Here is a 17,946-nt window from a genome sequence, read left to right as displayed (position 1 = left end):
AGGCCTCTTGTAATGAAATAACTTAGGTGGTAGAATTTCTGGTAGAATTTATTTATATACTGCAGGTGTTGCTCTCTTAGCCTTAATTTTGCTTTTATTGCCAGCTTTTATGAGGAGAGTCTATTTTTATTATACTCTGAAATTTTAAATTATTCTCATTTTCTCCTGTCTCATCACCAGCTGTAAGGGGTTTAGAATTTGCAGATGGATCAAGATCACTTAAAAATTGACTTACTGATTGCATGTGAATTTCCTTAAAACTTTCCTTTGTGGAAAACATACTGCTGAGGTTCTTCATTCTGTAGTCTGTCTACTTTGGTATCCATGCAGAGGATGGAACATGCAGAGAAGACTTCATTAACAACTTTCTGTTGCTGCAGAAAGTTACTGAACTTGAATCTGTTTGCATTTTTGCAAGCACTACTTTTGGCTTGGAAAATGTTGTGGGAACTGGAAGGCATCCTGTTGGCCTGGCCTACACCATTGCCAGTTTGTACTTCCAGCTCGTTTGAAATGGTGACTGTACAAGTGTAGGTGTTGTGCAGAGCTGCCAGATGGTGTGACAGTGTCCTAAAGTTGCAGGTCTAGGGACACTAATTATATTTAAGAAATAGGTGCTGGTTTTAACATTTTAGTTCAGCTTCTAACTGTGGATGGATTTATTTTTTTTTCTTTCTTTTCCTGTGAAAGAGCAGTATTATACTGCAAATAATTGTCCTGAAGCAGCTCTGAAGTCAGTATCAGAAAAAAAGTCAAATCCCCAACTATCTACATTGATGGAGGAAATGGCACTTTCATCATCTGCCTAACAATATGTTACCTTGAGCACAGTTAATGGTGCAGCATTGCCAAGGCATGAAAGACCACTGTGTGAGTGAAACATGCTTGCCACTGAATGCCCTGACAATATCAGATAATCGTTCTTTGAATTGCATAGCCAGGATTTGTACTGTTTTTTGGCAGGTTCTACAACTAAATTAAAATGTTTTGGCAATTTCTACAGTTACTGAAGTTTTGCAGTTAATTTGAAGAATCTGACAAGGCAATATTTTTTTGCAGTTCACAGGGGGTTTTTTTTGCTACAGCAGCTGCATTGTAGTTTTAGGCCTTGGCATGAAAAGATGAAATATGCCAGTGGTCTCATCTGTTTTAACATATGCAGCATTTGTCAGTAGTCAGAAATTTGATAATGTGGATAGTGCTTTGCAAGATAATGATGGGTGGAATAAATCCAATTTCAGGTTTCTCTGGTAACGTTTTTGTAAAAATTCACTTTGAATTGGTATAAGCATAGTCATTTCTCCCATGTATATGAATTTCCTGCTAAGCTTTCAGAGATTGTTCTCTTATCAAGATTATTGGAGGTGTGGAGATTCCCTTCTAAAAACTTTTGAATTTTATATTTTAAATTGTTTTAAAAATAATTTCAACATAATTTGCTCTTTAATCACTATAATACAGTTGAATTTCTAGCACTTTTGATGATTTTGCTGAGTTTTTTGATGATAGATGCTTTTGTGGAAGATGATATGCATTAGAAGTACTGGAGTGATCACAGGCAGCTTTAGCATACACCTTGTGTGTTGCAGCCTTTATGAAATTGGGCTGTAGAACACGTCACAAATGCTACAGGTGTCAGTCAGAGACCACAGTTTGGATTATGGTGCTTCTTTGCCTTTTGTGCCATTTTACAGTGAACTTCTCATATATTTTGTTGTGTATTTGTGTATTCTTTCAAGGAGGCTATCCCTGTGCTCTCAGTGAGTGGAAAATTGTTCAATGAAATACAGCTTTGCTGGTTGGTCTCAGATATAAAAAAGTTGTTCATTTTTTCAAGGTAATATTTATTTCCTTGCAACCTGCTAATCCCAGAGTCTGCATAAACTGCAGCTAGCATGTGATAAAGAGACAATGTTTAAAGTAGATAGAAAATTATGTGAGAAAATTTTCCCAACAGTAGCACCAGTACTATATTATTATTAATATTGTTGTTACCTGAAGAAAGGTAAATACTTTTCTAAAGGGAGACTTTTTATGTTTTTGATGCTGCATTGTTCTTTCTGCCTTATCCTAAGGTTCATATATCTTTGCTGTGACAAAGTCTGTATGAGGAAACTGTTATTGTTACATGTCATTCTGTTTTTAATTGTGTTTAGTGAAAACCCACACAAAGTCAAGAGTGGATCATAGATATTTAATACATATGGTACCATGGAAAAATGGGGAAAGGCAATGATGTCAGTTCATTACAGTCCAGATATTGTAAGAGCTAAAATCTACTGTGGGCAAATTTCAACTGTCCACATAATGAGAATTTAATTCATGAAAGAAGTGGTTTATCCAGAAAAAAAAGTCAAATATTTCCAAAATAATGTAATACTGCAGTATAAGAACAGCCTAAATAAATTGTGGGGTTAGTATTCTTAAAATGGTTACTGATTATATGTGTGTAGAATTTTAATGATTAATAATAGAAGTGCAAAAATACAATATATGTTATTTTTAATTTGTTTGTTGTTTTTAATATTGCTTTTCCCCGAGAAATTAATTTTTGGGGAAATTTATTTCCTTCTTTTGAGAGAAATAACAAATCAAAACTCTGTTAACCAAATAACAAGAGTTATTCCATCAGAGGAAAGAAAATCCAATACTGCAATATTAAGTATTTTTTCTTGTTTTTAGATTGTGAATGTAATCTTGGAAAATGAAACAACAGAAATAGATTCAGTATTGGCTTTAATTTAATGTGCAACTAATCTGAAATGCTAGCAGTAAAAGCTGTGAAGTGTCCTTCTTAACACTAAAAATTTGTTAATACTGAAGCCTACTGATGAAGTTCACATTTGCAACAAATATTTTTATATCTATGCAGTTCTTTGAAAGACAATTACATATCCATTATGCTGCTTATGAAACTTTTACTATACATCCTGAAACTAGATTTTGAGAGAAAGTTTATCTATTTTAATTATTTCTAAGTTTAGAAAGAATTTTCAGTATCTCTGAAACTTCATATTGTGAATTTGCAGACTTCTCTGAGTTTTGTTTAAATTGAAAAGTAACTTATCCTTTATTACCTGTATTGCACTAAGCAGCAATGGTACTGATATAATGATTCCCAGATTAGATATGTTTTATTGATGTCCTTAATGCACAATATACAGCAAAAGCATTAATTTCTATCAGTACTAATGTAGTTGGGTCTATACCTGAAAGAAAAAAAGACAGCTACTCCTAAACTGACTTCTTTTTTTGTTAATCAATATTAGTCTGCCAGTTTTTTTAAATTTAAATATTCTTTAAGGAAAAGATGGGATATTCTTTATAAAAAATACAGTAATGTGCCTTCTGTAATACACGCAGCCCTATATTCAGTCAGTCCTTTAAGTACAGAAAGATTTTCTGTGACCTTCATTTCTATTAGTCAGGGGAAACTGGTCAAAACAAATGACACTGTCCTGATAACAACAATTACCAGTTAAAATGAGCCAGTCTTTTCTCTAATGACTGTGTTGAAGTAGCATCCTGTTGGGGAACATCTGTTGATCTTCTCTGCTTACTCATCCTTGGAGACTCGTTGTCTATCAATGCTGTTACAGTGGATTAAAGATGATGAAATCTCACACAGAATTCTCACACAGCTGAACACTGTTCCCTGATAAAGAGCTTGTAGGTTATGGGAATCACCGGTGATGTTCCTTTGTGCACTGACTGTCCTTGGCTTTGGTGTCTGAAGAGCACTAACAAAACATGAAAAAGTAACTTGTTATTGTTACAACACTGTAGACTTCCAAGATACTCTATGGATCTGTAGGAAAAAATACTGTTTTTGTTGATGAGGGCTTGCTTTCCTTCCTCAGCATGTATAAGTGCTAGCTACCTTGCCCAAAAAACTACTTCAAAGCACAAAGGAAAATATATCCAAAAATAGACATGAAAGTAGAAGACTACGCATGGGGAGCTCTGGTCACGCACATCCTGTTGAGCACTACCTTGCTCCACCCCTAATAACTGGATTCTTTTAAACAGAGTAGGAGGGAAATGAGTGCATTTGAGCAGTGTGATCATTACAGTTCTCCATAATTCATCCTCAAGCTTTGTCTTTTCATGCAGTTGCAAACTGATTCAAACCTGGACAGGAAGGGAGTGAATCTGCTGAGAGGTGACTTATTTTTAGAGGTCTTTCCTACTGTGGTGTATTACTCAGCCTTCCTTGGATAACATACAAATAACCTATTTCCTTTTGTGTGGACTGTGTTAGAAGTTACTGAACATGCCTTGAGAAACACTTGAGTAATGAAGAACAGCTATTACTTCAGCATGCAGTGACTTTGGAGAGAGGGAGACTTGGCCCTCATAAGGTCAGAATAATTTTTTTTAATTCCTACTCAGCAGCACTTATACATCTTGTAAACTGATAAACTGTAGTGTAACTTGCTTCTTGCTTTTGCCCATCTGCTGTTAATTCAGTAGCCCTCAGCAGACTGAACTGCTCTGTAATGATAGCTTTGGGAGAAGCAGCTTTCTTACCCCCTTTGTTTTCTGAGCACTGTGAGCGCTAGGTTTTAATGAGCTAGTTTAAAACCAGGTCTGTGAGATCAGAAGTTTTAGATGCCATTTCATTGGAATGCCATGTAGGAAGTTCATGTATGAAAGGGGGTGCTATAGCACTATTCTGTGGGGTTTCTGAATAATGCTTGAGTTCATCAGAATTGGGACCACAGCTTTCCATGTATTTGTATGGAATATCAGTTTGTCACTTTAAGGTCTATCTAATCACACCTCTTGTATCAAGGTGTAATATCATTTTATACTTCATTTTATGTCCTGGAATTATAGCAGTAGGAATTATGAAGGCACGTAAAAATACATTAGTGAAAATAAATATGGAAGGATTTTAATTTGTTTTTATCCATTTGGTCATATTGTAAGTGCATTGTTTGTCAAAGGAGGTTACTGCATGTAACCTCGTGTAATGCAGTAGTCAGAATTTCAGAGAGGTGGCCTTTTCCTTGCCTTAAGCTGTTGGAAAATACATGTTGCATTGTTCAATGAGAATGTTCTTGCTTCTTTCTCTGGCAGGCTCCTGAACACTTCAGTGTGTTTAAGGCGTATTAGGAATCTCACGTAAATGTCAGTACTTTCTAATATACCTTTTCACCAATGAGTATTACATACCAGAAATTCTTTCCAGTTCATTTGAGTGAGAGATTAAATTTGATCTGAGAAATGAAATATTGGAAGGGGGGAATCAAAGAAAAAATCAGATTAATGTCCAGCCCCTAAACTATCACCTTGATTTATGGTGTACCATTCTGCCCGTTTATTGCCCAGTAATCAATTGCAGAAGTCTCTGCCCTGATTTACTGATTTCCTATAGGCAAACATAGTAGAGGTATAAAACTACAGTTAATAAAATACAGAATATTTAGCTTTGCAGGATGGGTGATCATGTGATTTAAAATAGTGAAGTGCTTGGAGACCCACAAAAGTATAAAAAGGTGGTCATGGAACACTCAGCTGTCTTTACCCGCTTCATGTCACTCTCTCCATTGACTGCTCAAATGATTCCTTGATGATTTGTCTCTCTAATGGGATTTTATTTGAGAAATGTGAAAGTGATCAAATTGTGGTAGCCTGCATTTTCAAGGTACCCAGAATACTGTGTTCACCAACCTCCCAAATAGTCATCTTGTCATAATAAGGAAGAATTATTCCATGTTATCATATACAGAATACAATACAGAAGAGAAATGTGGAAGTGATGCCTAGAGAGGCTACCTAGAACACATGCTAGATAAAGTTAAAGGTAGGTATTTATTGAAAAGCCTTCAAAGGCTGCACCTTGAGCAGTGCAGGAGGCTCACAGAGACTACACCCAAGATGGATGACTATCACGGGTCTTTTGGATGGGTATAAATTTGGTCTATTTGCATATCTGAGGTTAATTATCCAACTACAGCTTCGGGTAATGGAGTCACATTCCCCCAGTTTGCTCCCTACTTCACTGTTGTTTACATTTTTTGGTGCCTGAGAAAGTGAGGTGTCCTTGAGTTTCACGTCTAGAGAGAAGTTGTTTTGTCTGAATAAAATGGGAGAACAGTAGCTGACAGTCTGTGGAGTTTTAGAGTTATATACTGAAGCAGTACTGATCTGAAAAATATAAAAGCTAAAACTTAAGGCATCAGAAGGACCCAGGTATGTGGAATCTGTTGCCTTATGTTGTCTGCAAATCCCAGCTGATAACAAATACAAATTTTTATGCAAAGACACAGAGCTAGTGTGAGAGACACTGAAAAATGAAGTAATGGTAGGCAAGATTTTTTTTTTCCTATAGGAACACATGGAAGGAGGAAGAATATAAAAATCCTTGTGGCCAGTTTTAGAATATGACAGTAAACACAGAATTGGCTAGATGTGAGCAAAGCTGTGAAAATAGCTAACATCCCACCTTCATACATTGTGTTAATACTGAGAAAGCATGCAAGTGAGTAGGGAAAGATTCCAGAATTGTTATTATACCAAGAAAAAGTGCCAGATAGTGCTCCCAGTTTTGCTGGTATGAATTGAACATATTTCAGTGAATACAACACAACTGATTAAATACATGAGGAGCTACATGGGAGCAGATTCTGGCCTTTAGTACTTCATTTACATTGGTTTTGATCATCTTCATAATATGGTTTTAGTTTTCATCCTCTTGTTTTGCTTTTTCAGACATTTCTAATTTTAATGAGTGATGTTCTGTCTGGTAAAGAAGACTTTAATGAGCATGAAACAGCATTTAACTCTCAGGAGCCAAACATGCATCAGAGCCAGCCATGTTTGTCAGCATAGCACCATGATCACTGCTGCTTTCGTTTGGTTGTATTAATCATGTCATATTTTAAGAATAGATGCAGATTTTGTGAACAGTATTTATGACAGTCTATATCCTAAGGTAACCTTCCTGGCCATTGACAGTGGAAAAGCTTTTCTAGGAACAAGATTTTTCACTTCAGTAATGCAGCATTTCCCTTGGTGTAATATGTACTGATGAAAGTGTAAAAGTGTTTTGGGAGAGCCTAGCTGTGATAAATCCTTTGCTAAATAATGACATTGTGACTGAAAAATTCATAACTGGTAATTGTCTGCTCTGTTTCAGATTATTTACTGTGTCATTATTATGATATTCAATATTGTCCATGAGGCAGAATTCTTGGAGAAGATCCAGTTAGTTTTAACTCAGAGTGTCCCTTTCTTTGTTGTTATCCTTGGTTTAAGGTGACAGTCACTGGTGCTTCAGACACTTCTTAAGCAACTGAAAATATTGGAAAATAACATGCTGGTTGGAAAGATCTTGATCCTTCCTCATGTCTCTCTGCAATAAACTTTCCTGGTGCATGTTCTTGTGTGTCATCCCTACAACTGATTTGTATTTCAGTCTCCTGATTTATTCTGAATCTATTTCAAAGGCAGTATTTTGTGACTCTGTCCCTGATCACCGTGCAGAGGTGGAATAGGACTGTGTAGGTGTGGCTTCTCTTAAGCCATCCTACCATGTCATTTCTCTTAAGTGCTGTTCTGTATCACTGTAATAATGACCATCTGTTTGAACCCCGTGTTGAATCCTGTTATACCAGACACTGTGCAAAAATATGTTGTCATTCCTATCTACAGTCCATATAAATGCTTATATGTTCATTAGCACTTCAAAAGGTCCTAAATAATACTGCAGAAGGCTTGACTTATTTGAGGTTGTTTCTTGGATAAAAAAGAATTGAGACATCCAGAAAGCATGTCAGTCTCCCTGTTAAGTAATGCCTTTATTGGTTTTCCCATATTTTATCATGGTTAGATGTGAAGTTGAAAAATATGAATTCATCTGATTTCCAAGAAAAGAAAGTATTTTGATTGATTCTTAAAATATTTAAATTACAGAAAAACATCTGACAAACTGAAATGTATACACTTAAAGTCTGCAGGTGTTTTTCAGGCTGCAATTTTTCTTGGAAGCTTTACTGCCAAACTTGCACTTTCTATAACCAGCTTTTTTATTAGCAAAGAAAATGTTTTTCATCCTCAGCAGATTGTATTATTAAATGTGGTATCTCTAAGCATGATGTGCTAAATGGCAAAAACATATATTGAAAAACACAACTGGGAGGCTGTGAATAATACTTCAGGAAACAAACTTCTGGTCTTTCATTAGTTCATTTTTATTAAGTAAAAATGTCTTTCAGAAGAATCATAACATTTGAAGCTTATAAAATTGATTCTGGCTTTTTTCCCAGACATACTTTTTACTATCAAATATATGTCTCTCATTCTCCTCTGTCACAGAGAGAAAAAAAAGCCTAACAGAATCTAACAGAATTATGTTTTTTCAGATATGTGTGCATATATAATCTGCTCAGTATCTAATATGTATTGTGTGTGTAGATGCTACAAGGCAAATTTAGATTTGCCTTGTCAAACTTCTGTGTCAGATTGCCTGGAGCTTTGGTTCTAGCTGTTTGTGGTTGGCAGTGTCCTTTCCTGCCTTGAAGTGGATACCAAAGTGATCAGCTGCATAGGGCTTTGCTTACACTTCTCAACTTCTGGATTTAACACAGACCGTCCCTTCAGTGTGGTGTTGTATTTGAATGGGTTATTTCAGAGATGGACCCTTTCTGATCTTCTGATTGGTGTTATCATCTCAGTCCTTTGTCTCTTTTCAGATGAATTGTACTTTTTCTTCTTACAATACAGGTTTATCTATTTTTACTGTTAGTCTGCAGGTTATTGAGAAAAATAGTAAGCCCTTAGAAGCTTGAGTTTTCTGTTGCTTTACAGCAATTGATACAAGTGATGCATTCCTCCAAGGCATTGCTACACAGAGTGTGTGCTTGCATTCTGCATTTCAGTGGGTGCTTTCTGCTTTGTACTATATTATGGGTGAGGCAAATTATCTGATACCATTTCTTGGATCAATGGATATGTTTTAATATCTACATTTTAAAAATCCATTAGCTGAAACCTGGCAGCATTAAAAAAATTTAGCAATCTTTGACAAGGAGTTTTGTGGCAGTGGATGATCTTAAACAGATTAGCACAAGCTGAAAGCAAGGTTGTCCTATCATAGTATGTATTGTTCCTTTTAATTCCCACAGTCTGGTGTAGTTATAAAATATTTTTACAAAATATTTTTTAAATGTTCACTTTCATATAGCAAGAGTAATGAAACATACAGGTCCTATTTAGTGGAATATAAATTCTTCTATTTTTAGTGAGTACTCCCTTGAATGGGTATTCAGCAACTTAAAAGAAGCTAAACCTCAGACATTAAGAATTGTTTAGGCATATGGATTAATAAATGAGTTCAAAAGAAGAGTGCTCTTTGCTTGCATTAGATAGTACAGTTCTCATAAATACCTTTTCCTGGTCATAATCAGAGTTCAGTGATTATTAGAAACCTTAGCCTGGTTTCTCCCTGCTTTTCATCCATGGTGAAACACTACCATATTGAAATCAATGAGCATTGTGAGATTTCAACCCAGGTAATTACTAATTGCTTTTTCCTCCTTGTATAATATGCGGCACGGGCTGATGGTGGTAGTGTTCGATTCTCTTTAGCCTTATCCCTTCTGTAACAATTTCTACCCCCTGATACAGCTGATACAATGTGAGAGCAAGAGGGTGGAATCCCTCAAATGATTTTGTGCCTAAGTACTTCAGGGGTGCTTAACACAATGGCCAGCCCAGTACTGAGGGAAGTCATATCAAAGCCTTACGAACTCTCGGCATCCCTTGGGTACACTTAAAAAGGAAGATATAGAAAATTAAGACCTAAATGTGGAATATCTCTCCTGTGGCAGAGAATAAGAATTACAGGGCTCAGCCTGTCATCTTTGCTGATTATGGCCAGTCCCAGATATCAAGAAAATAAAGAGATTTAAAAAACCCCAGATAGTCCACGTGCTTGCTCTTGAATCAATCCTCATTTCAATCTGAGCAGTAAAACTCCAGTAGTTACAGTTCTCGGGGTTAGTAGGTATTGCTCAAATTCCATTAGTTCAGTGAGCTACAAAATTCATAGAAATCTGTTCACTAGGAATGTGAAAGGGCCTCCTGGCCCTCAGAAATGTTTAAATCTCAAGGGGATTTATGGAAGCAAGTCTGCTTATGGATAAATATTTTTCTTTTGGTGAATAGTTGTTTACGCCACAAATATTGAAGAACATCACACAAGATGTGATGCCTTTTAAGGCATGTGTTCCATGTATTTTTGAATTATTTCATGAATTGGATGTTGACAAAACTTGTGTTTTCATTTAGTATTTCTATTACAGGCTGTTGTCGAAATCAGTGGTTTAGCAGAGTATGTGGATTCATACCATCAGTCTGGTGTAGTGCTTAAGGCTTGGTTTATCCTTTATCCCATGCCTGATTACATAGAACCATTAGTGTGTATTTCCTCTGAACTCTGCTTAAAATACCTTCTCAGTCAAATCCCAAGTGAAGAAGTTGAAAGAAAGCTGAAACTCACTATTAAAAGTTTGCACACTAAATCTTCTAAATGAACTTTACTTCTGTTAATTTCAAGTTACATTGATAAAATACTGTTTTCTTTCTAGATGCTGTACATAGCTTTAAGCCAGGCTTATATAACAGCTGTTTGAGTGTGATAAATAATAAACATTTAAAGTGAAAACTTGCTATCCTGCATCTAGTACTGAACTGATATAGTTCAACTTGCTGACATTTTAACCTCTGACCATTTCCCAAGTAATTTCTATTATATTTTGCATACCACCACTCTCTTGACCTTTGAAAAATATATTTTTTGACTACCAGTGCAAACCCTTTTCTTGAAGTATTAACCAAAATAGACAAACAAGCTCTATTCTGTTTATTCCCACAGCACCCTATCCACATATTCCTGAGCGCAGGTTAGTGGAATCAGGTACAATTTTGTTTTAGTGTAATAAAAATACTCATTACAATATGATTTTTGTGTGACCTAATCTTTCAGAAACTGAGTCCTTCAAAGAAGTCATGCTGTTCTGAAAGGACTTGTTATAAAGGAACTTGTTTGAGTAACTTAGTCTTTTATACTTAATTCTCTCTGGGGATAATACTGGAGACTCTCAGTACAATTAAGGAAAGATTAAAAGCTCAGTACAGACTTATTTTCTTTTTTCTTCCTTTCTGCCAATATCCTTCAAGCCTGTATCCTCTCTGGAAGCATGAAACATTTTTCAAATGCCTTTTTTCTTTCTGCTGTCATTTCTCAGTGTTCTGGTATCTCTCTCTTCCACAGATTTATTAATACGGTTTCCCTTTCTACATTTGTCACTTCTGTTCCTGCTAGCATTTAATGGAAGCTTTGTTGAGTTCTGCTTAAGGGTTTATTGGGTGTTTCTCCTTAGGTTTATCTGTGACATTTGGATCTTACTAGATAACCAGCAATCATGAAGAAGTAAGGAAATAAGTCTTGCACTGTTAAAGGTGGTGACAACTATGTCATCACTTAGTATTTCTTAGCACATTTGCTCTGCAGAGCTAAAGGAGTGAAATGTAGTAAAAGTGTAGACAATTAAGCAGATATGTCTGAATACACTGATGCAGCAACAGCGTTAATTCCTGTACCCATTTTACATAATGTGTTATCAAGGAAGAGCTACACTCCAGTCTGAGCCTGTAATAGCTGGAGCATTTACTTATGCTGTTGCTGTGGTATGGTTGAAAGATTATATGCTTTGGGATTATAAGAAATTCACATCGAAACTTTGATTTTTGTTTCTTTCTGATGTATTTACATACATCTGCCATATGGAGTTGCCTTATAGAGGGTGCTACCTGCATCTGACCTCATATACAAAAGATACTTGGTATAATTTTATTCTAAGAAGCAGACTTTTCCTATTTTAACAAGAGAATGCAGATTTTTCTGCCTTTTAAACTTTCTGAATATTCAACTTCAGGACTGATATATGCTACCAATCAGCCCACTAAGTATTGATACTCGAGTGGATTCTTGTCAATTTTGCACACTAAAGTTATGGGAAGGTGTGAGGCAAAGGAAGTTCTGCAAATGCTTCCAGCCCCAGCAGCAGTAGGAATACATATTTTCCTAATACAAGAGTTCTCTAAGACATTGATTTTACATGGGTATCCATACTGTTAATTGGAGTATCATTTCAAAATGGTAGGCAAATTTCCTTTCCTGGTATCCATTAACTGGACAAAGTCTTTGGATAAGAACTGAGTTAATTTGTATTGAATAAAATACAGTAAATGGTTGTGATATCCTGGAGGAGACCATGAGTTATATTTTCCCTTCTTATTTAACAAAATAATTCAAACTACTAGTATGAGGTTTCTGCTTTTTAATGTGGGAATGAACAACTCACAAAAAACAATCTGTGAAACTGGTCAGCAAGTAGCTGCTACAGAGAGATGGAGAGGTACTTTGTATTTGCCTGCCTTGCTTGAAATTGATGTGGGGTTTGAATCAATAATAAATGCATTTAAAAGTCTGCTTTGCAAATTTTTTTGTGAACAACAGCCTTTTCACAAAACAGTGTTTTGTTCATTCCTTCCCCTCCCACTTCCCTCTCCTTATTAGCTATCTTCCCTTTTAGTAGAGTTCTACTGTGGTTTTTTTTTTCAGTAGAGGAGTGATGTTTAATTAAAAGTTACTTGCATGTTTTCAATTATAGATGATAATTTGTTTGACTTTACACTCTCAATTGCCTTGAGTAATTTCCTGTGGAAATACATATAATCCATTTGCATGTTTGGAGTATTAGTGTGTTGTTTGCATAGCTTGTGTGTAACACTTAAGGAAACCACTGGAGCCTGGAAAGAGCAGATGATGCTATTTGTGCCAGTGATACAATGGCTATTCTTTCCTCTCCTTGCTGAATAGTTATGGAAACAACTTTTTTCACAGAACCGGAAGCTACGTTATCAAACCAATATGATGTTTCAGTAAAAATTGGGAGTTTGGCAGGGGGGCCAGCAGTAATGTTACATCCATAAGCACTTGACATATATCAGTGCTGATTGGTGTTAATTCCTAACTTCATGGTCTCATGTAGTGTAGCAGAGAAAATACATATTAACACACCCCAATATGTTGATATATATCAGAATTTCATTATAGATAAATATGTAGCTTTTAGCTACTGAAGATAAGGTAGCAGGAGGCTTACATGTTATTGCATCATGTATTAAAACCACAGTATATGGTCTACCAAAATGAACTCTTGTGTTCAGTCCAAGTGGAACACAGTATATCATTCTGCTCTCCAGGGTTCAGAAGACATGAACTCAAAACAGGGAGAGGTGAAGAGAAGGACTACAGTGGCAAGGGAGATGGACTGTCTGTTTTATATGATAAAAGCACATTCTGGGTTAGTCTTGTTGGTGTGAAAGCCGATCTGGAATTTAGTTGGTGCCTGTAAGTACACAAGACCACCATTCAGGGGGTGTAAAGTGTAAAAGCATGGTGCTGCTCAGGAGCAGATGGGTACTAAGCAGCTTGAGTGTTTCAGTGTACACCAAAAGTTTCTTTCTAACCATCAGAATGATGCAGTTCCAGACAAACTTCTGATAGGAGTTTGGGGACAATATAAATGGTTCTGTTTGAAGTGGAGTTGATTTTTTGGAATGATTCTATGTGTATCTGCAGTAGAAGCTGCAACGCTGTTTGTACGCCAGATTTAAAGATTTCAGGCTAAAGGCTAAGTACCTGTTTTGTAGTACAGCAAATGAAATGGCCAGGTGCTGTCAGCTCAGTGCTGGGGATGCCTTGAAGCTCTTTTTTCACATACCTTCCCTCAGGAGATTGTCACTTTTTCTGGATGCCCTTCTTCAGTCATGCATTTCATTCCTTATCAACAACACGCAAAAAGAGGAGGAAAGCTGGGGAGGCTTGAAGTAGTCTCATGCAGTCCCACACCAAGAGCTAAAGCTGCCTTTGAACAAATACTCTGCTAATGATTGTTCTTAGGTCTTTGTTACATTCTGTCCCCAAGGTTGTGTGCTCCTGTGGCAGGTATATGTATAATCCAGAAAGCACTTTGAAATGGATGTGACCACATTAGACTTCCATATTAGAGCAAAAATAGTCTTCTGTTTTAGCATTTTTTATAAAGTAATGAGTTGATTCAGTTTCACTTTCTTTCCTGGTTAGGGTAAGACAGTCCATATAATGTATTTTAAGAATGAATGCTGATAATAGACATTGAATAGGTCTTTATGAATAGCTAGAATTTTTCTGCTGCTCAAATATTGCTAGTGTTCAAGCAGCATACATTTCTTGTTTGATATTCAGGTATGACATTTGGCTCTTAAAAACAGAGAGAAATACTTCTATGATCAGAAAGAGTAGCAGCTAGGAACAGCAGTGATGTGAGTCATTTTGACAGTGAGCAGACTTGTCAGAATGTTCACATTTTCAAGACAAGATGGTCTAAGACATCAATTTTTTTCCTAAATATTTTTCAAAGTCCTTATAAAAATTTAAACAGCTGTGCCTCATGGTGTCTTGTATTGAAAAGATAATGAATTAACAATTGTATTTTACTGCCAAAATAGTAGGTGTTTACTGCAAAGTGAAAATAGTAACAAAAAGATTGTCATGTTCTTTGTAATACTTTGAATTTGCCAATCCCATAGTGTAAAATATATCAATCCTAAGGCAAAAAGAAAGATTTTGTAATGAATGAATACACTGTAAGGCACTGAAACAATTTTTAACTTAATCAATTTATATATTAAGTACTTTTAACATAGAAGGCACTTAACTTGCTTTTTTTTCTCCTAAACCCTGTTTCTGTGAATTAATTTCACATTGTCCATTCTTTGGGCTAAACTAGAGTTTCACTGTGTGTAGCACAATACCTTTGTGGTACAAAGTGAAGATCCTGTGGTTTTGGCTGAAATGTTGCTGCATTACAACCATCTCTTGCCTAGGGCCCTCTGCATAGGAGAATATTCCTTTAACAGAATAAATCACTAGAAGACTATAGCACACTTACTGGAACCATTCTTCTGTATCTCTGACTACTGTTCTTGCCAAAAGTGTTGAAAAATAGGCTCGGTGGATAAAAGATTTTATTTGTGTGGGACTACCTGTTTTGCAATGGTTTCAGAAAGAAAAAAAAATTGTGCTATGTTCACTGCCTCTTTAATTCGGATTGCCAATGATAATGCGGGTTCTACGCTGAAGAGAGGTAGGATACAGAAGCAGAAACATTAGTGCTAATCTGCTGCAGAAGGACGAGATAAATCAGCACAGCTCTCATACATCACTGAGAGAGAAGCTGATTGCAACTTGACCATGTGCCTAAGTGGTCACATCAGCAACAAGAACGGAGCATGGATAAAAAACCTAAAATGTATCCTTAGGGCTACTTGCTGTGCACGACCTATAATAACACATCAATGTAAGTTTAAGATTCCTTTTTTGCTTGTTTCCTTCTGTTGCAATTGTTGTTGTTTACTAGAGTATATTTTTATTTTGCATAGATTTAGGGAAAATGCAATGGAGCTTAATACTAAGCAGATAATACTTGGATACTGTTTATGTCTGTGAATAGTAATGGGCTTATTGCTGTGCGTCTCAACATAGTTCTTTCTTTGAAGATGTTTTAATATTTAATCCTGTAAGTCATATTCTGGGAATTGAGGAAGGTTTTGAATGAGATGATGGTGAGATCTTTCTTTATAATTTCTGTCATCTTATGTTTCAAAATGATCTTTAAAAAATTTATTTTTACTGTGAGAATTTTTGCTTTCTATAATTTTTTTTCTGTTAAGAAAAGTGCTCATAAAGACTGATTTATCTGGACCTTTTTATTCATGAATTTAGTGCAGATGGTAATTTTCCTGCATTTTTAAAAATTTGTACAATTGTTTAATTTAGTGTCATTTAAGCATCTGCAAAAAGGGAAGGCAGGGATAAGATGAAAACTGAATAAGCATTGATTGCTAGTCTGAAAATTAAATTTTAAAAGTTTTTGCAGTAAATCTGATTTCGGTTCATTTTTACTGAATTAGATTATCATATTTAAATTGAGGCTACTGTACACCAAACAAATGTGTGAAACTATCCTGGAGAGCACACATTTCCTGCTGTATCCGACGTTAAAGATGTTGATTGTAGCTACTCAGGAGTATCCTAATTGTAGAATTCAGAGCAGCATGTTTAAATAATGCATGGGAAAATAAAAAGGAAAGGTGGAATTTTACTGTTCAGATGTTAAGGTGATGCTTTGCCCTAAGAGAAAAAAATGTGTAGTAAAAGCTATTGATGTGGAATCTCAGGCTGTCTCTCATGGCTTTAGGCAAAAAGGCAGGGAAACCCAAAGCAGGTCTTGCTGTGCAGTCTGAAAGCAAGGGAAATTTGGAAGCATTTATGAAAATCCACTAATATTTCTATATTTATTTACTTGTTTCTAGAGAAAGAAAGTGGCTTTAAACAAACTAATTATAAAATATGTTAAAAGGAGGTGTGAAAGGCACTTCAGTGATAGGACCTTGAGAAAGTAGGTATAAACATACAGAGCAACGTCTATTTATTTTATAGCATTGTAACTATGCCCAAATATAGTAGCAGGAGGCTTAGAAGCAGCCTGTATGAGTGAGTCTACAAATGGTTTATTTTTGTGGCAATTGAAAAATGCAGGGATAGTTGTGTGGCTGTTATCCTCTTCACAGACCTCAAATATTCAGCATATGGGCCAGTTTCAGATTTTGTAACACAGGTGGTTTTTTTTAGATCTTAGCCAAAACAAAAGGTTTACCTGGTAGTAGTTGCAACTTTCCTACAGGACTGATGGATGGAGATAGAGAAGAGGGAAGGTAAAGCTGTGTTGCAAAAAGGGTGCTCATTCTTCCCAGCAGAATAAATAACCAACCTAGCCAACTGGCAGATGAAACATGGACCAAGTAGAGAGTTTATTTTTATACAAATGTGCATATGGATGATCACACAGGCCCTCAGTTGTACTTAGCTCCTGAAGCAGAGATGCCATTGGGAACTCACAGCTTTAGCAGTCTGACTTAGAAAATAGTAAACTCAAAAAGAGAGGAAAGCTGTACAGCAACAGGAAGCAAAGAGGAATGGTGATTTCTTTGATCTTGTTATGTCTGTTCTAGTGTACCCAATGTGGTCTTAAGTTGTCAACTCCATGGCAAAGATTCCTATGTTTTGTTCTTTGAAATAGTCTCTTTACACATGACAGAGTAATATAATCAGTCTGGCTCCTCTTAATGGAGCTGGGCTTCAGTTGGTGAAATAAAGACATCCTTTTTTCCTGTCATCTGTGTTCATTGGAACAGCAGAAGATTATTGGGGTTGATGAAGATAACAAAACAAGTAATTTCCCTTGTTTTGAAGTTATTCTGAAGCGTTAGAATTCCTATATCTGCTACAATGCTCTATAGTTGTGTTGATGTTTTGATCTTAAAACAAACATTTGCTTCCGTGTGTTTCTGTGAAGTTTCATAATGCGGTCACACTTAAATTAGATGCTAAATTAATTGCAGTGCATATGACAAAACTGGAATTAGGTAACTGCTTTAATGTTTCATTTTTAGTTAAAGAGACAAAAGTCTATTGTGGGCTGAATATGGTTGTGATGAACTTTCCATTTGACAAGACAAGGCTCACCCTTCTCCTCCAGAGTGAAATTCTGTGTTTGTCAGTCTGTTGTCCTGTTTCACTGTTACTTGTAAAGCTCTTTCACTAGACTCCAACAAGGTCTTAATTTTCACCTTCAGTTTTAGTCAATAAATTTATGCTAAGTAGTTTCTTGTGCTTTAAAATGTGCTAATGGACACTAATACCTGCACTTTCAGAGCTGCAGGGGGCTCCTGATGCCAATTTCAGCATACTGAATTTGCTTCTACTTATGATATTTAGGAAAACAACATAAAAATATTCTTGTTGCATTTGAGTTCAGTGAAAAATCT

The 17,946-nt window shown here is 35.9% G+C and overlaps 1 protein-coding gene across 3 annotated transcripts in view; it reads left to right on the top strand.

The window, feature by feature from the left end:
- The window catches only part of RAPGEF4 (Rap guanine nucleotide exchange factor 4), a 141,856-nt gene that overhangs the window by 23,267 nt on the left and 100,643 nt on the right, over nucleotides 1-17,946 (top strand). Inside the window, exon 1 of one of the 3 annotated variants that reach the window (XM_071434902.1) lies at nucleotides 15,229-15,416. The exons of the other annotated variants lie outside the window; for them this stretch is intronic. The gene's annotated coding sequence lies outside the window, so the exon portion shown is untranslated. Of the gene's footprint in view, nucleotides 1-15,228; nucleotides 15,417-17,946 lie in introns of those variants that run through there. 3 annotated transcript variants of the gene reach the window in all.

Source organism: Agelaius tricolor, unplaced genomic scaffold (assembly GCF_023055355.1).
Source record: "Agelaius tricolor isolate 1412-34295 unplaced genomic scaffold, bAgeTri1.0.p SCAF_10, whole genome shotgun sequence".
Classification (NCBI taxonomy): Eukaryota; Metazoa; Chordata; class Aves; order Passeriformes; family Icteridae; genus Agelaius; species Agelaius tricolor.
The sequence above is the reverse complement of the archived record's forward strand: the minus strand, read 5'-3'. Positions and strand labels throughout refer to the sequence as shown.